The sequence below is a fragment of the Falco punctatus genome (assembly GCF_963210335.1).
Source record: "Falco punctatus genome assembly, chromosome: 6".
Taxonomy (NCBI): Eukaryota; Metazoa; Chordata; class Aves; order Falconiformes; family Falconidae; genus Falco; species Falco punctatus.
Window position 1 is genome coordinate 48,648,303 of NC_137585.1, and position 21,700 is coordinate 48,670,002.

General features: G+C 35.8%; 1 protein-coding gene across 7 annotated transcripts in view; it reads left to right on the forward strand.

Moving 5' to 3' along the window:
- IMMP2L (inner mitochondrial membrane peptidase subunit 2) overlaps positions 1-21,700 on the forward strand; it is a 483,477-nt gene that overhangs the window by 410,039 nt on the left and 51,738 nt on the right. For 4 of the 7 annotated variants that reach the window (XM_080394188.1, XM_080394189.1, XM_080394187.1 and 1 more), the window contains one exon: positions 1-21,669. This exon is cut by the window's left edge. The exons of 2 other annotated variants lie outside the window; for them this stretch is intronic. The gene's annotated coding sequence lies outside the window, so the exon portion shown is untranslated. Of the gene's footprint in view, positions 21,670-21,700 lie in introns of those variants that run through there. One more of the 7 variants, XR_013929243.1, reaches the window with a different exon arrangement.

Sequence of the window (21,700 nt, forward strand, 5' to 3'; positions counted from 1 at the left end):
TTCCATTTTTAAAACAGACAAGAATGAGATTTGCTGTTTAGCAAGTGTTACACTGTTAACTTGTCATTGACTGCCACCCTCAGACCCTTTCCTGAGGATTTTAATGACTTTCTCTTGCATAGTCAATTTTAATGTACATGTCCCATGTACATTAAAGACTTGTCTATCATTTAAGTTCAGACTGTGCAGGAAAGTTTCTGATGAATATGGAGGAAATACTTATAATACAGATGAAAATATAGGGTTTTCCCATTTTACCTGATATTTTCATGTGCTACATCTGAGATATGGAGGGCTGCACTCCAATTATATCTGAAATTTATTGTATGAATTTATTTATTCTAAATTAGCAAAGCACAAGAAAAACTGAAATGTTCTGTGCATTTTATATTTAATTTTAAACACAGTTTAACTGTTTACTTTAGGTAAACCTGATAACCTAGTGTTAAACCTTGTGCTTCTCAAACTTGTTTCCACTGTCAGAGCATTTTTGTGTGCAGTTATTGCTCACCTGTTTTCAAATGACGGTGGCACAAGCTAGTGCTCAGTTGTTCGAAATACGGTGAGAAAGATTTGTATACAAGTAGTAAACAATATTAATTATTTAATTAAAATAGTTGAAGTAGATAGACAATAGCTGTGACCAACTGATATTTAAGCCAAACCTTCTACTCTCCTTTTGGCATCCAAGCAATACTCATGCAGTGATCCCACCTCGAAGGGTGTGGAAGTGTCCTTTGCATTGGGAGGAGAAAACAAGGCTGGAGAAAGCCTGGCTGTGACTGCCTGAGACCATGCCCAATTCTGCATAAGCTGAAGTGGCTGAGGAGCTGCTTCAAATACAGTACTAATTCTAAAAGACTTTTCAGTAGCAAATATCTGATTAGTGCAGGAAGAGTTATAACAGAATGGGGAGCCACGAGAACATAACTGTATTTTTTGTAGTCTGACCTTCAGACAATGGTTTATGATTAAAGGGCTAATAGAAGAGGCAGGCAGTGCTGTCCTCTGTGAACAGTCCAGTGGCAAGGTATTCCACATAAATAGCTAATATCAATGGTTATATTGCAACTTTGTATTTTGAAAAATGTCATTGGAATTTACAGTTAGCTTGAAGAAAGTCTAATGGGAGAAAGTACTGCTTCTACTTTTAAATAAGAGCAAAGCAAAATAAGAATCTTAAGGTCTTCCTGATTTCTAAAGTCATCTGAGGTATGAGATGTATGCTTTTTCTGCCACTGTAGGTCCTACCTGTAGTTTTCACCAAAGGACTACAGCAGAGAAGAAAGAAGGCAGCAACAATGGGCTGAAGCTGCGGAATATGTCTTGTGATAGCATAGTCCTCGACCACCTCGAATACCTAGACCCTCTTCTGTCATAGAATTTGGCGTAACTGCGGCATATTGCTACACATGCCAATTTGCACATCATGGGTCCATATATGCAAGACATTCTGTGAGTCTTGTAACTTGTGAAGCCTGAGCAAAACAAAAACAAGACTGAAGAAGCCATAACCAAAATGCAGCCCACCTTACTGCACTAATTTGTACCATGTAGCAAGTTCTAACACTCAGTTTATCAGACTGCCAGACCACAGTGGTGTCTTAAACGGAATTTTTTATACTTTGTAGAACAGAACAGTCACACCTAGCAAACCCCGAATATATGTGAGATTCTGTTGCTATGCAAAGAAGTATGAAAAGACAAAGGATTTGTGAATCAATTGCAATTTAGGTTTCTAAGTGTGTACAGGCACATATGACTGTTTGGAAATCTACCATTGTAAGATAAAATAGGTTAACTTTTTTTTCCATCTTTTTATTCTGAAAGTACTTTTTGCTCAAAAAATACCAATTATTCACAGTTGCAAACAAGTAGTCAGTGCTATATGTTCTTTAATATAGGAAAGTTTATGTATCAAATTACCTTGGAGATATAATTAAAAAAACCCCACAAAAATAGTATCTCTAGCACAGACTTCACAGTTAAAAAAGGAGGAGATGAAATACAATTTAGTGTTAGTATAATACTTGGTCTAAAGAGTACAATCAGAAACAACTTTGCTGACAAACCTCCATAAACCTATTGAGGTCTGTGTCACTTCCTATTTATCTCATCATTGCCTCTATCTGAAGTAAAAATTTGGTTTGGAAGAAAGAAAAATATTCAGGTTTTATAGACTATCAAAACTTAATGAAAGGAGGAAAATATATAACATGGGAGAGAAGAAACGAAGTCTTGAAATTTCCTAGGTTTGTTGGTGTGCTTCTAAAGGGAGCAAGACATTGCCCGGGGAGGTTGTGGAGTCTATCCCTGGAGATATCTAAACAGCATCTGAACACAGTCCTGGGCAACTGTCTCTAGGTGGCCCTGCTTGAGCAGGGGGGTTGGACCAGGTGATCTCCAGAGGTAATTTCCAACCTCAGCCATTCTGTGATTCTGTGATCTTCAAAGGAAAATCTTTGGACCATCAATGGCTAGTGGAGATACAATATTTACCTTAGCCACTTTAGAACTTCCTGCATCAATAGCAATCCTGAATACTGCAAGAATGTTGCTGTTTTATTATAAGTTTATTATTGTTTTAACTTTGAAGATAGGCCAAGAGTTGGGGACAAATTCTATTGTTAGCTGAGCCATTTTTCTTTGCTCTGCTTTCCAAGTTATAACTAGCACGACCTCAATTTCACCATAGCTTTCATTAGCATGAGACAGTATGTATTTCATATTGACTTTCTGTGATAGAAATGCAAAAATCATGCCCCTACAGTTAAATCTTGCCTTTAAGTCTTGGAGATTTTATCTGTGTGTACAAATTGATTTGAAGTGCGAAGTCTTTGTTGGCCAGTAGCCTTTTTGGTTTGTTTTGGTTTTATATGATGACATGCCTGCACTTTATTATCAATGGATTCTTTGAAATATATGTGATCATGTCACAGAAGTAGATGAGTGAATCACTCAATCCTATTGAATTCTAGTCTTGTCAGCACTCCCAGTAGCGTTCACTGGCCAGACTGCTATAATTCAACTGCCACCTGCAGCCAGTCTCAAAAAATATTTCTTCACATTTCTTCTAGTAAATACTGTACAGTGCTCCTTTTATGGTTCTGTCATTTGAAGTAAAGAAAGTTATGGCACAAATGTTTAGAGTAGGCAGTGGAAAACAGATTTTTTTCTTTGTTTTAGTTTGAAAATTTACCAGAAGTGTAGGCTGGATACAATCTTAGTTTTGTTCTCTGCTTTTGGCATGCAATTGGCTATGTCCATAAACATTCCAGTGTTTAGAAAGATCTTAAAATAAGTAATTAAAAAGGATGCAAAATGAAGACTATGAGAGCCTTTGGTTCTTTAAACAGAATTTTCTATGTTCAAAGTTACATCTTGATAAAAGGCAAGCATAACTTGAATTAAAATATTAATCCATCCATGCCATTTAGTTCTTTGAAATATTTATAGCCTTTTTTAGTGGTCATGGTTTGTGGTGGTGGGGGCAGTAAAGTGGGGAATGCTTTGATGAAAAAAGCTTTCATCGATACCAACACAGTCAAACTGACAGGAATGTCCTTCATGAATTTAGAAAATTGGCACAGCTGGGAGTTATGTTATTGTAGAAAATCCTCTTTAAACTTCATAGTCCATACTCATAAAACACTTAGAACATCATCAATCTCTTCCTGAAAAATCTACTTTCTTCTGTCTCTTTCCAGTGCTGACTTCCAGCTCGGTCTTATTTACTCCCCTATTTGTTCTCGTTTCAAAGTGCTATCAGTACTATTCAGCTGCCACTAAAATGTATCTATCATTTTCCTGTGTGTTTAATCCTTGTTTTGCCTTCTCTTCCCCCTCATCTTGTTTTATTTCTGCTGTTTTCTGTTCCTCGCTGTATAATCTTCCAGGCAGAAATCCTATCTTTTTAATTGTTTTCATTTGTACTTCACTATAGTTGTTTGACAGTTCTCAGACAAAAAAAGGAACAGCTGACAGTCTGATTTTACTTGTGACATTTATAAGTTCATGCAGGGTGGATAGGAGAATGAAATATGTAGTGATAGTGTCTTGCAATTACATGGTTTCGCTATCTCACCTTTTTTAATAATTCTGGGTTTTTTTAAGTCTGCCTGTAAAAGTATAGCTTGTATCCTGTTCTCAGGTTCTTTGTTTGTACTATGTGGGTACATTTTTGAAGTGGAAATTCAAAGATAGAAAAAAGAAATGTGAGCAGAAGATGTCAGAAGGAGGAAAATAGATAATATAAAAGAGTATTGAGTACTACTGGGCACCTGAAAAGCAAGGTACAGGCAAGAAGAGAAAATAGGTGAATACAGAGGGGAAAGATGATGTGAAGGATAACTTAAAGTTCATTGATAATATTTGAACAAATTAATTAATCCAGTGGCCAAAGAGAAACAATCAGTTGTTGCAGTAACAGGAGGAATGATGATGTTGGACTGCATCAGAAGTTTGTTGTATTCTTGCAGCAGCACAAGTGGATAATCCCTGGGTTCTGCTTGCCCTTTTGTACAATACCCTAACTATTATAATCCCTCGCTGGGTCATCCATACTCTTGTCCAATGACCTGAGATAATACAAGAGGCTAAAGGAATATCTGTAAGTTATATTATGGAAGATATGCATTGAAGCCCTCTTCTAAAATAGAAATCATGATTGTTTGAAGCAATAGATGTGTTAAAAAAGTCTGTGAACAGGCATTTAGGAAATTCACTAGAAATATATGGACTTATCTTTGTGTGGCTACTACTGAAGTGAAAACCAAAATTTTTCGTTTCTTATTGCGTTTTTTGAGGGGAGGCATTACAAATACACAACGGTCTAGGTATAATGCAATGATCTTTGCAATGATCTTTTCTTGTCAGCCAAAACCACAGTAAGGAAATACATAATTAACAAAAAAAAAAAAAAAAAAAAAAAAAAAAGATAAGTTTACAGTACTGTTCCTTTAGACATATAAAAAAAGCTTTACATAAATGTCAAATTAGTTTAAGGTGATAAGAGTATCAGGCTGTTCTTTCATAAAACTTGTTGGATTGAGTTGTATTATTTGGGTATAAAAATAAAGCCAAGACTTTCTCTCAGTGGCTTCCTTTTTAGAACTGCAAAAGGAATTTTTTTTGCCAGAGTTCACACAATAATTGGAGAGTACAGACATTTGCTGAACATTTTAACTGGAGCTCTTTAAACAATCTTTTACAGTTGTAGAAACATACAATTTGTAACTTTCTAAAATTCCAGGGAATACTAGACTTCTTATGTACGCATTTATGAAGTAACCTGAATTGGGAAGAAAAAAAAAGGTTATTATATGTGTAATAATTTATTATAAATACTCATAGGGCATTATATTCTTTACCATGACTTTCCAAAAAAGGATGTAGCTTCACAGTAACATTTTGTAACATGAAAGCTTTCTTACCCTCATCTTACTTTGAAACTTGGAGATGCTGTGACCTCATATGTATTTTGTCTGACTGTTGCTTAAATTTTAGGATATCCAGTCCTATATTTAACAAGAAAACTACCTCTTGGAAGGAATTCACAACAAATCTCATTATTTAAATTTTAGTTAGTGATCAAAATTGAATGGGAATAGAATATTCTAATTGGTAACTTGCTCCTATATCATGGTCCATGCTGAACTTCATATTTATCCTGTAGATGTTCTTCTTTCATAACCAAACAAAATCACTTCTGAGCATTGAATTTTCCTTCCTTTTCTTCCCTAGCAATATATGCAAACATGACAGGCTTTAAAAGTGCGTGGATGTAAAGTTCAAGAGAAGCTATTGCAAAACAACTATGACTTCCATTTACTAGTGCTTTTTATGGGAAACAATGGCAACTGCAAATGCATTCAACGCTGATATTCTAAAAGACTTCAGAGTTTGAGATTTTATACAAGGTGATGGTGCCATTGCTGTAGCCTTTACCCATTGTTTGAAAGTAGGTGATACAAAGTCCTGAAAATTTATTTCAGTCACAGTAAATGATGGAACCCTGAACTACTTTCCAATTCTCAGGTCAAGGAGTATACCTTGCAAACTTATTTAATCTATAATATAAAAAATATAATATAATTATATCAAGTTGAGGTTCATATTCCTTCCCCCCATGTCTTCTATAGAGTAAAACCCCCTGAACATTACACATAAAATAGGATTTTTGCTTCTCTCCAAGAGTGAACTGCATGATCAGAATGATTGGAGTATACAATTGGGATACAGCTTATCTGTACAGGTAGGCAGAGAGCTATTAATGCAATGTAGACAATCCTGATCACATTGTCAAAGACTCATTTTTCAGAAGCTAATCCAGCTTCTGCACATCTGTCTCTATGCCAACTGGTCTTTGATTATGTATTTCTCTTGTAGTGCAATTGCCTCAAAAACATGGACAGATGTGAACTATCAGGAGAATTCTGAAATAATTTACTTCATGGAAATCTCCCCTCTTTTTTTTTTTTTTTTTTTTATTTTGTTAGAGCTGGTAAGAGATTTATTAAACTCAATAGAGAGAGGAAAAACATTGAATATTTGTTTAAAGTGATGTAATTTGATGTGCATGTTTAGAATTTGAAAACCTCAGGGGTAACGCAGTTTTCACTTGTGTTTAGGGCACAGAGAGGAAGTGATTGCTTAGCATGGGTCCCTTTCAATCCAGGTCTAGTGTATTGCAACTCATGGTAGCTAGCAAGGATGCAGCCTACTTATTGTGCTTCTTTATATATTCTTGGATCTTTTAGGAGGAGAAAGGGCCTTTTGAGGACCTTAACTGAATTATTATATGGGCTTTGCTAAAGTCTCCTTAATTATTCAAAAAAGTGAAATAATGAAGAAGATTAAATATACAGATTAGTTTTTAATGTTATAAATCTTGTAGCTTCTTTCTCTCTTCAAATAACAACTTCTCCTACCAGATGATGAATGAAAGTCTTCTGTGTTTGAAGATTTCTTTTTGTAAATAAAGGGTAATGTAAAGAAATTCTTCAACTGTTTTGAGTCTGAGTATGTGAAGGACAATTTACACCATTCAGCCACTTTGTAGGGCTTCAAAGTAATGTTAATGCTAAGTCTACTCTCACATCATGTTAGAATGCTCAAGTGGTTTATATGTAAATTGTATTCTTGTAAATTTTTAAAAGCAATAAAAGCAAGTAAAAATACAACAGCAAATAGAAAACCACATACATGCAGTTATACTCAAGTAAGCAAACAAGGTTAAGTGTTGTACTCAACAGTGAAAACTCTGCTTAGAACTTTTTATTCTTGCCAGGATTCTGCTGAAACTGTAAAAAGCTGTTTCTTATAATTTGTTGCTTCTTAGTTTAATTTATGAATATATTACCCTCTATGCATTTCTCACAAAAAAGTAGTACTTTGCAATAAAGCCCTGTAGATTCAAGATCCAGATTCTTCTGTGACACTTTATTAGCCATTAAGCCATACCAATATTTGCAAAACGACAATTGGTGTTTATAGAGCCTTACTGCACTTGTAGAAAGTCCAGGAAGAACTTGTAGTATTTTCCTCTGTGTTTTAGAAAGACTTGCAATTCACATATTTGAAGTGAGTATTTTTAGTTATTATATCATGCTGTGAAGCTCATTTTCCCCCTGTTCCTAGCTGTTAACAATACATGAGGATGCTCCATGTTCAAGAAAGGAAAAGTATTTGAATAAAAATGTGAAAGGGAAATATGTAGATAGAATGTAATGGTCTTGATAATTTAAAATAATTTAGGGATTGCAAAAAGAACAACTGAAGATATTTTTTTCTTTTTATTACACAATTATTTCCATAAGCATATTTCCTAGTTATTTATACAGTATGAATAGAAGCAATAGGAGTAAAAGGCCTACATGTATTATCATCAGATGGAATATATATTATGAGCACACCTGAGATCTGCCAAAGTACTGCTTTTGGAAAGATGTTTCAGACAGAAAGGCCTCTGCAACATCACCCATGACCTTGGGTACATTTGAAGGCCATTTTCTGCCTGTACAGGAAAGTCAGTGTTGATTAGGGCCTTTTAACTTTGCTGTACAGGATGCTTCATTCATACTCTGTGGTAGTCCATGAGTCCCTCTGGTACCAGGTAATCTTGTGCAGATATGTAGAGTGTGTGAACCTGCTTTAGCCTTGTTCAGGACAACTGTGGGTATAACCATGGTAGAACAGAGAGGGAAATAAATTCTGTTTAGTATAGGGTTGAGGTAGGTTAAATCTGCCCTGATGCTGGGGATGAAAGGTCTTAAAGTGTTTCCCTTTGTCAGTGTTTGATTCCTAATCTGCACTGGGACAGAGTGGCTGCACACTCCCTTTTACTCAAAGCTTTTCTTTTCTGCTTGGGCTGGCTCCTCGTCCTTAGTCTTTTTATCAATATTTTATCAATATGGCTCAAAATTAACATTTTTTAGAACAGAAAATTATTTACAAGTTTACCTGACAAATTTTACATATCTTTTTTCTTGTAAATTTATACGCATGGAAAAATCTTCTGCCCTGCTCTGTAGGCTCGAAGCCATATTTTTAAGACAGCAGTGTCACTGTGAGTTTTCTAGCAGTTGTTTACATAACATGGAACAGGGTTGTGATAATAATGTTCAGACTTTCCTGTGCCCCACACACAGACTGTAAGTGAAAGGCTGTTAGTTGTGCAAAGTCTGTAAGAACAAGGAGCAGTAAAAAGCAATGTGTCTGCTATCATATCAGCAAAATGCCAGCACTGTTCAAGAATGGGATGGCTGTTGTTCCCCTGTCAAGAAATTATCCCCATTCAACTTGCGGAGTTGTAACTCTTTGTGAGAGTTAGAATCCCCAAAGAAATTAAAGCTTCCTAACCTCAGTGGCTAAAAGGCTCTCAATAGTTTAAGATAAACCAGATACATAAGGTGCATAATTTCTCTGGCAAAAAAAAGAAAGAATACATTAGAAGTTTGTTCAAAAATATAGTAATTACAAGTACTACTTGAAGAAATTTTAACAAGGTAGCATTAAGGAAAACCAAATCTATTTACAGGAGTAACTAACAATCCACTAATTTATTAAGAGAAAGAATACTTTTTTCCTTCAAGGGTAATAATTTACATTTGGTAAAATACTATGTAATTTGCTTGCTTCTGAATATTGAAAAGTAAAATTCAAGAAAGAGTTAAACATGAAATGTTAAAAAGCATTGCAAGATAACTAATGATAATGCCTGAGCTACCATGTGTAATGTAGATGCTTGTATGCCAGAAGTATAGAACCACATTTGTTTGTACACAGTTTATTGCTGAGTTTCTGTCATGTCATATGTGCTGAGTGTGAACCAAAAATTTTGAGTAATTTGTGGTTCCATAATCCATTTTTTCTTTCAGCCATTGTGGGCCAAGTGGACTTTGGGTAAGGTTTTTGTTGTAAGTGAATGCTTATAAGTTGATATCATTGTACTTTAGAAGAATTTCAAAGTAAGTTCTCTTCTTTCTGACCTATTAGTAAATACAAGTCTTGCACATTTTTAAAAGTAGGATCCCGGTTTCATTTTGTTCTGCACAGTCTAGGAAATCCTTTTACTAGTACACACAAGTGATCATGTTCTTCCCATTTTTTCCCCCAGTGATTTCCATCAGACTCTTGCCTTTTTTATTAATCATAGTAAGAATGTAAATATGAAATTATGTGTAATTTCAAAATAAGTATTTCCAGTGTTTTCCTGAAAATAGTTTTGGTTTGGGTTTTTTTTTTTTTTTTCTTTTCCCATCTTTTAAAATCTGGTAGGCATCCAGATATTCTGAATGTGTCTATTCAATGAATGCAGAGTGCTTTTAGACTCACTTGTTTGTTTACTATGCTTTCAAACATTTTGAGTATCTGTTTAGTATACAGTGAAATAGTGTAAGAAAAAACATCCGTACTGCAGCTGCAATGACACTACCTTTATGTTTGCTCTTCAGCAGGAAATCCAATGTATCTCTGTGTGTATCTTTTTTCTTTTTTTATAATGGTTTAGTGTTTGATGAGTGCTAAGAATAGCAGAAATTATAAAGTTTGCACTTTAAGTGAAACAGCTCAAGAATCTAAGTGTTCTGCTGGCTTTAATCCTCTTCTGCCTTCCTGAGTGCATCTCTGCTAATGATTGAAAGGTCAGTTACACCTTACAAAAATACCAAAGGGTGTTTATTGGCCCCAGATATTATAAATGTAATTCACTTTATGCTATGTTAATGCATAGTATTATAAGCAAGATTTATCAGAAAAGTTTGAGTTGTGAGAAAGTGCATTTTTAGGAGGTTTTGTAGTTGTTGTGTTTCCCCTCAACCCCCACAAGTATTAACCTACAGGCCAAGTATTGAAATTATTTCAGGTGTTTCCACTGTCTTTAGTGAGGGTTTTCAAAGTAAAAAAATATCTTCAAGAACGAATTGTTAATTAAGAATTGCCAATTCAGAGTGGCTTTTCATCACATTAAGTGAACAAAATAGAACATTGCACGATCTTCTTGATCCTCTTTTAGGAAAGTGTTTATTTATATGCACTATGTCAATTATTGTAAGCTTTTTCCCACAAGGCTTCAACCTCTTATTTATCTTCGGATAGGAGAAGCTTCCTAATGCATCAAAATATTTTCTAAGGAGTATCTAGAGAAATGCAAAAGCAAAAATTACCCATGTAAAAAAATTTCCTGGTACAAATTTCATCATAATCACTAAAGTTGGGCCAGGAACACGTGTAGTCTCTTGAGCTCAGAGTTCTAAGTGAGTTTACTCTAATGCCTCAGAAGAAAATGAAATTTATTTTTAATTTATATAAAAAAATTAAAACACTTTGGAAGTGCCATTGTGATGTTTTGAAATTTATGTTTGCAAACTTAATTTTTCTTGAATGAGGTTACTTACAAAAACTTTTTTTGTCGGCTCTTGTTCTTTGAAGACATTGATTAGCAGACAGGGACTGAAGTATAATTATTAGATGGAAAGTTTTGTATTTTTTTTTTCCTTAGCACAAACTACATCTTTTTTACGTAGTTAAAGTCTGAGGGCAAGACCTGAATGTTAATACTTGCATGCACAAGTTCTGATTCATATCAAATTTGATGAGGCTGTTTTTAGCACTAGTGGCTGCTGGATTCACAGTGCCCTGCAACTGCCTGTTAAAAAATCCTGAGACATCTACCACCTAAGAGCTAGCTACAGCAAGACTTGGAAGTGTAAAGGCAAAGGATATTTTCCTGTAAAATGGTATATTTTAAAAGGTTGCTTTTCATATTTCTGGTCTTGATATAGGGCTATAAATATGCTACCCAAAAGCAACCATACCCATTTTAGTTTGGAAAGTCCCCAGTGAAATTCAGGGACTTCAAATGGAAATGGAGAGGAAGTTGCTTACTTTTCTCAATTTAGAATGGTTTAGCATGACAGGAGGCCAAAAGAGAATGAAAATGCTATTTGTTGCAGATGTAGCTATATCAGTTCTACCTTGGTTTGTTGTAAAGGAGACATTTTCAAACAGGAGGTCTGGTGATGAAATCAATGTATAAGCTATCCCTGATAGGCACAGTATCTTAAGAAAGCTGAGGTTGCTGATACCTCAGTATACTGTAAGCATACACAGAAGTAGAATTCAGTACATTGCACATTGCATTTTATTGGGTGTTTTTATGTATAATTCCCATCACATCTGTATTTTCAATTTCTTATTCTCTGTGCAACTAAGTGAACAGTAAATAAAACCTCAGTTGGCATTTCTGCACTGATCTCTTTCTTGGGACTGTGTTTTGATATGAGTACCTCATCCATCTGCCTGCTCTCAAATTCCCTCTTGGGCTTAGAACACAGGTGCTATTGTAAGAGGATTTGCTGAATATTTGATAGAGTTTGCCTTATGTTTACAAGTAACGAAAGGTCACCACCCTTGTTTATTGGGATTTCAGCTATCCTGTGCTGACTGCATGGAACTATTCATATGAAAGACAGCAAGCACACAGGTGAACATAACCTTTAACTAAAAGCCAATAGTTTTGAAAAACATAATTTACTGCAGTATAACTTTACTAACATGAAAACACATGCGTTTATTGCTTTTGAGAGGGACAAGAACTGTACTGGAGTGACTGGTTTCCTGAAGACTGAGAACATTCCCAGTGTGAACTTGATCTTCTAAGGTGTCTGAACAGGGTCTGTATCACAAAACATTTCAGGATATCAACACACCTTATTTGCTTTCTCTCCCAAGGAAGAGATTCCTCTGTGTATTCAATATTGGAGCTAGTTAACACTCTTAAGACAGACACAGTGAGTAATACAGAGCAGGATGCCCTTTCCATCAGCCTCGTTATGTGACTTACCAAGTTTCACCTGAATTTATGAAGACCCTTTGAATCCGCACGATTGCAGTGCAGCATACTGAAGATCCAGACAAACAGAAGGCTTTGCTGAATATCGTACTAATTGAATGAGCGTACAGTTACTTGATACTTAAATTAAATAGAAGTCTTTATACTGCCTTTGGTTTGACCTCCAGAAAGTTGGAAATTTTTAAAGGGAAAATATACAACTGCATCTTATCAAGTAACAAATTGAAAATTAAACTTTTAGATGGCTATGGGTAGTACAGGGAGGATTGTTTGCACTTTAGAAAACAAATCTTACATATGCATTAGCTGCTTCTGTTAAAATAATCAGTGGGAATATAGTTAAATATCTGCTAGCTGTGCTTCTTTTGAAAGATTTAAAATCTATCATGTATTTCTTCCAGGATTTATTGCAGTGTCATTTTATGGTCAGCTCTTGCAACATTTCTCGAAAAGTAAAAGCTTCAAAAGAAGTCTTGTTAAAAGTATTTTGATTTCAAGAAAACTAAAGATTTAATTTGATCTGAGATCGGGTGTTAAGATCTTTTAAAACTGGATCCATTTATCTGTATAGTAATCAATACAGTTGTGTATGTGGCAGTGTAGTGTTAATGGCCCTCCACACATTGAGAAAGTTCATTCAAGCTTAACCTTAATACATCAAAGAAAGAAAAAAATCACAACTTTTATGTATGTCAGTCACAATCAAACGTTCCAGCTCTTTGAAATGAATGCTTTTAGTTAAAAGTCCCCTTTCAATATGGATCTTCCTGCGGTGTTCTGCATGTTTTAAGCTCTGTCCATTTAGCAATGGGCAAGTCCTCTGGACCTTTAACATATTGAAGCTTATAAAACCTTTTCTTGATAAAGTAGAGCTTAAGAAGCTTTACTGGGGAAGTGAAATAGGGGTCAAAAGAGCTGAGTACATTTCAATCAGTGCTTAGATGGAACAGCCAAAGAAGGTAGCAACTCAGCTATACTTTTTATCTCACAACATCTAACATAATCTTTATTTTCATTAAATCCTTTCAAAGATGTGAATGTTGGTTTTACTTTAGGTGTGGTAGAAGAAGTTTTATTAAACTTTAGGGGAACAGGTTTCTCTATTGTCATCAATATGACAATGTCATCTTTATTCTTAAGACAAAGGGGAGTCCTGAAGCAGGCTTAGCAAAGGTCTGTTTGAGATACAAAATGATGATGATTTTCTTCAGTGTTGCATCTGTCAACAATCTTCTCAACAATTTTACAGCACCTGAGTTACAGGACTTGCATTCTATCCTAAAGTTATTCAGCCAACTTAATAGAAGCCAGCTGATGGATACCTATGGATGATGGCGTGGCAGTTTTGTCACCGCTTTGAATGAAGGAATTGGTGTCTATCTGAATCAGGTGTAGGTCTTGAAAGAAGACTGAGATAACTTCACATTGCATTATTTCTATTACCTCAGTGGCAATTGCAAGGGCATACATGAACTACATAAAATAGTTCCCCCAGCATGGCAGATACTTAACTGGAGGAATCATCCATACCCTGCTGGCAGGAGCCTGCCTGCTAAGTAACTTCTCTCCAACTTTTGGCAAATGACCTAAGATCAGATGCCACCAGTGATGTAAATGCACCTGGGACTATTGGCTTTATCTTTTTTAAAGTATATTTTTCATAAAATATAAATTATAGTATAAGTATAAGCTTATTAAAGTATACTTTAATACTTCTATATTACTGAAGAGTATATAGCGACCTAAAATATTTCTATTCAAATATTAGCAACAACCTGTGGTTTATTATTGGCAAAGTAATTTCATATAGGGCCAACAGAGTCTATGTCTGTAAATGATGAAACTCACTTATTACAAAAGAAAATATTGAAGGCCTGCATTTTGTATTCCAAAAAAGGCTGGGGGTCATTGCTTAGGTATGTTTCATCTTGTCTTTAAATTATCTTTTTTTCCTTAGTCCCATTGTCCAGTAGGGATATTTTTTAATCTAAGATATTCGCAGTCATCCACTGGGGATTGATATCAGTACATTTCTTAAAGACAGAATGCTATATTAATATAGGCTAGCTGTACCTCTTTCTCATGATGCAGCCTGAATCATTGCCCCATCTTTGTTACTGTTTTTCATTCTGTCAGTACTGTGGGGTTCAAAATTTGTAGCCATCTCCCCTCTTATGTCCTTCTAGAGGATGGTGATGATAGCATAAAAGCCAGTGTTTACTCCTCACATTCTTATGCTTTTGTTTTTCCCATTGTTCTGGTTTCATTTTGTCATTGGTATTAGTATAACAAAAATTAAAAGAATTTCAAAAGTATATTATCTACTTATTCAGAGGACAGATTAAGAAATTAAAAAATCATGTTTTCTTAAGCATTTTGGTTCAGTGAAACTGTTCTACAACCCACCTGACCTGGTCATAGATGTTTTAGCCCGACAATGATAGTTCTGTTTATGCCCAGAAAAGAAAAATGTATGTTTTAAAGGAAGAGTCTGTCCAAGGCTGGCAATGTTTGCCAAGATGCAAATTGTCCAACACATTCTCAGTAAAAAAGTAGCTATTTTTAAACAAAATTTGAATCACTTTGCTTTGGTGGGTGATTAATGCAGTCTTTCATTAATTGCAGTCTTGACACAAAAATTTATTAATGATTCTGAGTTAATATTTTTAATCCACCAGTGTTATTTATGGTATAGTCAGAGTTGATTTTTGCAGTCATGTGATTCATGAAGTTGCCATCTTCTCGAACTCTAGCACAGACCAAGGAATTAACTATTATTTTCCCCTGTGCATGTGAAAAACATGTTGGTTCAGATATCTTTTAATGAGTCATTTTCTGCATATCTATTTTTCACCCTCTGGGATGCTATATGCTTCTGTGCTGTTCATATTTCTTTTGTACGTCTGTGAGTCAAGCTTTTCCAAGGTACTTGCATGTCAAACTGTATGATTAACATTAGCAGGCTAAAATAGGATAGTGCTGTGCTCTACGATCATCCAAATGTCAGACTTTGATCTGCTGGGCACGTGACTTCTAGTTCATTCTTTATAACTCAATTTTTACAAAAACTAGAAAGATTTCTTCAGATTTGAGAGCAAAATCTACAACTTTTTTGCTATCCATCCCTATGAGACAAGCTTTAGTATCTGACTAGTCATGATCCTGTATTTCATGGTTTCATGATCCTGAACCAATGTATGGGCCATTTATGTTTCTAACTTTGGGCAGGTTAATTCCTAAGTAAATATCTAGGGGAGTTCAGAAATGTAGAACAGCTATCAAGAATACTGTGCTCCTTCTCCTACAAGCTTCATTGCTGAGTCAATTAATTTCACTGTGTGACACAACTTCTTATGTTCCAGATATTTTATTCCCATCAATTTTTGATAGTTACCTCAAAGCATCTGACAGAAAATAGTGTGTTATATCAACAAATGGGAAAAAAATATATCAGTGACATGAAGGGTAATTCCATAAAGAAATATCATTCACAGATAATAACTTTCAAAAAGTATGGTCAATGTAAGAATCCTGATTTTTAACAGTAGGCTTAAACATTAAGATTACCACGTCAATTAATTTTAATATTTTCATTTAATTTGTTTCCATGGGCCTGAGAACTAACTTTTGAAGTGTTTGCTAGAGACCTGTGCTTGAATGTAACGACAGGCACATCCTAAGAATGCACTGCAGTTTAAAACTGGAAATAGTTCATAGTTACAGGGCATTTAGAAAGATTCACTGGAGTGGTCTGCATTGCTGATACCACTGTACTGTGTAGAATCTGCGTGAAACTACTAAGTGAATGATAAAAGATTAAATAGAAATTGAAAGGGAAAAATAAGCTTCCATAAATTCAGTTTCATTTGCAAATAATTCAAATGTGCTTATATAGAGATAATGATAATGTAAGGTCTCAATCATGGCTGTGTTGCTTCTGTTATCTGCCCATAAATGCAAGTCTATTAATGTTCACTGTGGAGAAGTGTTTTAGTAAGTTTTGGTTATGACTGATGTTGATTTGTTCAGATTTACTTAAGAAGGAAAGAAATTGTATCTATATCTATATCTAAATCTATATCTCAAAAAGAGAAATACCAAGCACATAATTTAATCAAAGTTTTCATTTTAAAACTGTTTTTGATGTTGTGACATATTTCTTTCTTGTATTTCTAAAATGAAACAAGAAAACAAGACTTGAACCTCCCCCAAACTATTTCTGTTTTCTTCATTAATTATATGAAAGAGAAATTATAATGTATCAGTTATGCTGCAGATGATACTTGATTCCCCAAAGCTGCACCACCACAGACAAACTGCAAAGGTAGATGAAGACTGGTGAGAAAAAAAAAAAAAAAAATTAATCTCAGCTTTAAAATGGAAGCAGAAGAGAATATAAAACCATTGTTAGAGAGTAATATGTCTAATAGAAGTTGCAGGCAAAAAATTAGAAGTGAAGCTGATAAACAAAATAGGTCTGCATTTTTGTTTGAATATAGCATCCAATTTATAACCACAGACTAATTTTCATTTTGAGGCTACATATACTATATATGACAAAGAAGTTAATCTATATTACTTCAGTACTATTTTCTTTACTTAAGCCTATATAATACTGGAGAGATACTGACAAATAAGAAGGGATTCACAACTTTATCAGGAGGAAAACTGAAACACTCATAATTACAGTGAAGGAATAGGAAATACAGTTCAAAAGCTGGAAGGAAAATACAAAGTACTATGTTATATAAGAACTAATAATTGATTTTCAGGATCTGAATCATGGGTTTTAGGCATAGTGTTGGCAATACTGTCATACTCAGCCTGGGTTTGCTGTAATGTTTCAATTTCACAAGGGCATTTCATAATCTCATCAATATATAATTCTTGTTGCATTAAGCGAGAGAAAATTCCAAGATAGAAATAGAATTGTGTTTTAGACTAACTGTTCAATAAATAAAAGTATTTATTAACCACTACTAGAAATATACAATCTACAAACTCAGGGTTGTTTCTCAGAATTAATTCCAAATTTGTTTCCATGTTTAGTTAGAAATTTAGTTCTGTAAGTATATATCAATATGGTGAGAACAGGAGCTACATGAAACTCCCCAGTTGCATAATAAAATTGCAAGGAAACTTCTGTGTAGCCAAAAAAAGTTCAGATGCATTCATGTTGGGTTTTGTTTTTTATTTTTTTTCTGATTCACAGTCTCAGTTCTAACTAGTACCAACAATTCTAAAGAGTCCTGCTTGTGGGGCTATTCTCAGCTTTTATGGCTGTACTGCAAGAAGCCAGCTCATACAGCTTTGAAAAATATGCATCCTTGTGAGATTTCCACTCCAGAATTAGATTCCATAGACTCATTTCTTTGTTAAGTTTCAGGGAAGCACTGAACTTGTATACACATCTGAGACAATCTAAAACTTGAAAACTGGAAGTTTGCTTATCTCAGATTCCTTCTTATGATACACCCCGTTGAACACAGTGGAATAGATTTTTCTGCCATAGTTATGTTGTCCAGGCACAACTGAGGATTCTTTGCTTATGTTTATTTATATGACTGCAGGAAAACACTATGCACAGATGCTCCTGCAATACTGAGCAATAGGTTGTGCTTAAGTTAATAAACTTCTGTTATTGTTGTTGTTATCATTGTTTTCTATTGGAGTGCACTCTACTTGACAGGTAACTAAAACCAAACTGTGTTTTAATAGCAATTATAATGACATGGCATCTTATGCTCCTAGAATAGTTCATGGGAAACGTAGAGGAAATTTTTGCCCAGATGAGTACTAGGGAGCTATATGGAAGAATATGAATAATCAAATATTGTCCCAATTAAAAGATTAAAAGGAAAAAAAAAAAAAGAAAAAAAATGCATAAACAGAGTCATGAGTCTAGAAGTGTGATTAAGCTTGAAAAAAACATAAAGGTTACGGGTGTTCTATAGTAGCACACAGAAATTCTGCACCTCTTCAGATATTATAACTGCACATTTGGCAAGCTTGTATTTGTTAGATGAAATATATGTCTTGTTCTAAAATCCAGAGGCCATATAATTTCACTGGGAATTTGGGATTATGGTAGGTTGGATTTGTGAAGTGCACTGTGGACTTTACCAATATTTTTTGCTCTATTAGAAAACAAACAAACAAACAAACAAACAAAAAAGCAAATTGAAGACATTATATGAGAAAAAAGGTCCTTTAACATTTCTTTATCTCAGACCTAGTCCAGAGGCAGAAAAGGTGCTTAGGTAGGATTTGATAAAAAGTATGTCCAAAAGTATACTCAGAATGCTTTGCTTAGGACATGCAGACATTTTTTCAAAACAGTCAAAAGCTGCTGTGAGAGAAAGGAAATAGATTTTGAAGGCATTATGAAAATGATACTCTACTGGTTTCCTGTCTTGTGTTGGGGTTTGGGTTTTGTGTTTTTTCCTTTACAATTGACAGGTGACTTCGTTAATCCTATAAGCAATGTTTCATTCTCAGCAGGTATGTCATTATGTATCTATCTTCATTTTAACTTGAATTACCATATAAAATCACATATCTCCCAGTAGATTATCACTATCCTTTTTTTTGGAAATCAAGAAACCCTTTCCAAGTCTTTCATAACATCATTGTACTTAAATGAAAATTATGTCTAATTTTAAGGAGACCAGACAGAAGATGACACTGTTCTAAATAAGGCAGGATTCACCATTTCATAATACAATTATTTTTATACCCTACACCTGTAATATTTCAACATTGATTAGCTAATGCTTGAGCTAAGAATGGATTTTGTTGTGGTGTAGATATAGACCTGTGAAATTGTATCTTTTTGTACTTGTTCCTGTATAGTGATTTTGAAATCAAATACATTCACCTAGTACATTAAAAACATAGTTTATTCCTAAGTACAGTCACTTAAACTGTTCTGAAGACATATAGACTTGTTTGTTTCTATGTACTTGTCAGTACTAAGAGCTCAACGGCCAACTGTTTTTTTTATTACATTAGAATTGTATTATATTTTCTGTGAGTAATTACAGTTACTAGAACTAGGCACTATATGTAAGTAGTTTACATTGTTCCTTCTAATGGGCAATATTGTGACTGTGTCACAATTGATTTTTTTAATTATTTTTTTCCTAGTCGTTATCATTTTCCTATTGTCCATAGTTCTGAAGTGGTTCACGAGAATTATCAGTGGTATAACCTCACTCCTGATGCCACTGGCATTTTAAACACCATGTGAGACAGATATAAACCGGATCCATTTAGACAACAGAAAGGCTGAATGCTGGCAGTCACTTAATGAATGTGGGATGGCAGCTATTTCCAGATCATAGTGTTGGGTGCGTGCCCAGCCACATCCCAACAGGATGTTTGGATGAGACCTGCATGTACATCAACCTCAGCCCTCCTACCCAGTCTCCTGTTCACAAAAGTGTGGCAAATGGGCTAGAAAGAAGTCATGGCCTTCTCCAAGTCCAGTTCCCTGATGTGCTCAGTCACTGTAAAACCTGGGACCCCCAAGTGTCCACAATGCCCACATTCACGAAGTGACTAGTGTTTTGTAAGGACCAGTGGTTGCAGTATGCCTAACTAGGAAAGCAACAGCAAAATAGTTAAGAAGGACCTACAATATTTTTGGGAAAACCCTCTCACTGTGAATGTAGCCTGGATATACATATCTTCACAGCATACTTCATAAAGAATTTTAGATCATAATCAGATATTTGGTTAAAATTGCCTCTGTGAAATACATACATATGGATTGTGCATCTCTGGAGAAAAAAATTCTTCGTATACCGTATAATCGCCTCAGTCATAGGCTCACCAAGCTGGTGAAGAGGACTTTAAACTAAAATTCCCAGGGAAGAGGAACCTCAATCCATCCCACTCCTACCAGTTTGAGGCGAGTGCCAGCAAGAGATGCCCAGAGCCTGAAGAGAGATCGAAGGTCAACAGGAGAGGACCTGAGGAGCAGCACAAAGGAATTCCATCCACTCCACCCAGTAAATGAGCTTCAGCAGGGGCCTGACTTCAGTGCCTCTATGCAAACACACATGCCATGGGGAATAAACAAGAATTAGAGATGCCCACATGACAGCAGGGCTATAATCTTATTAGCATCATAGAGATGTGGTGGGATGACTCATGACTGGAGTGTTGGAGTGAAAGGAGACATGGTGGCATGACTCATGACTGGAAGTTGGAGTGGAAGGATACAGGCTCTTTAGAAAGTACATGAAGGGGAGACAAGGAGAGGGTGTCACCCTTTATGCTAATGACCAGCTGGAGTGCATGGAGCTCTGCATGGGGGTGGATGAGGAGCTAACTGACAGCTTATGGGTCAGGAATAAAGGCAGGGCAGGGACAGGTGACATTATAGTGGGGGTCTGTTACAGGCCATCCACTGAGGAAGACTGAGCCCATGAGGCCCTCTGTAGACAGATAAGAGCAGCCTCACATTCACAAGCCCTGGTCCTCATGGGGAACTTCAACCACCCCGATATCTGTTGGAGGGACAGGGCAGCAGGACATAAGCAATCCAGGAGGTTCCTGAAATGCATTTAGGAAGACTTCCTTCTCCAAGTGATAGAGGAGCCAATGAGGAGAGGTGCTATGCTGAACCTTATTCTCACCAACAGCTGGTGGGGAATGTGAAGCTCAAGGGCAGCACTGGCTGCAGTGACCATGACATGGTGGAGTTCAAGATCTTTAGGGCAGTGAGGGGGGCACACAGCAAGCCCACTGCCCTGGAGTTCAAGAAAGCAGAGTTTGGCTTCTTCAGGGATCTGCTTGGTAGGGTACCATGGGATAAAGCCCTGGAGGGAAGAAGGGCCCAAGATAGCTGTTTAATATTCAGGGATCATCTCCTCCATCTCAGGAGTGATGTGTCCCAAAAAAGAAGAGGTTAGGTAAAAATGCCAGGAGGCCTGCATGGATGACCAAGGAACTCCTGGACAAACTCAAACACAGAAAGGAAGCCTGCAGAGGGTAAAAGCAAGGACAGGTAGCCTGGGAGGAATACAGAGAAATTGTCCAAGCAGCCAGGGATCAGGTTAGGTAAGCTAAAGCCCAGTTAGGATTAAATCTGGCCAGAGATGTCCAGGGCAACAAGAAAAGCCCCTGTAGGTACTATGGTGAAAAAAGGTTAGGGAAAATGTGGAACCTCTCCTGAAGGCACTGGGAGACCTGGTTACCTGGGATATGGAGAAGGCTTAGGTACTCAATGAATTTTTGCCTTGGTCTTCACTGGAAAGTGCTTCAGCCACACAATGCAACTCACAGAAGGTAAACGCAGGGACTGAGAGAATGAAGAAGTGGCTAATCCACTGTCCAATGTAT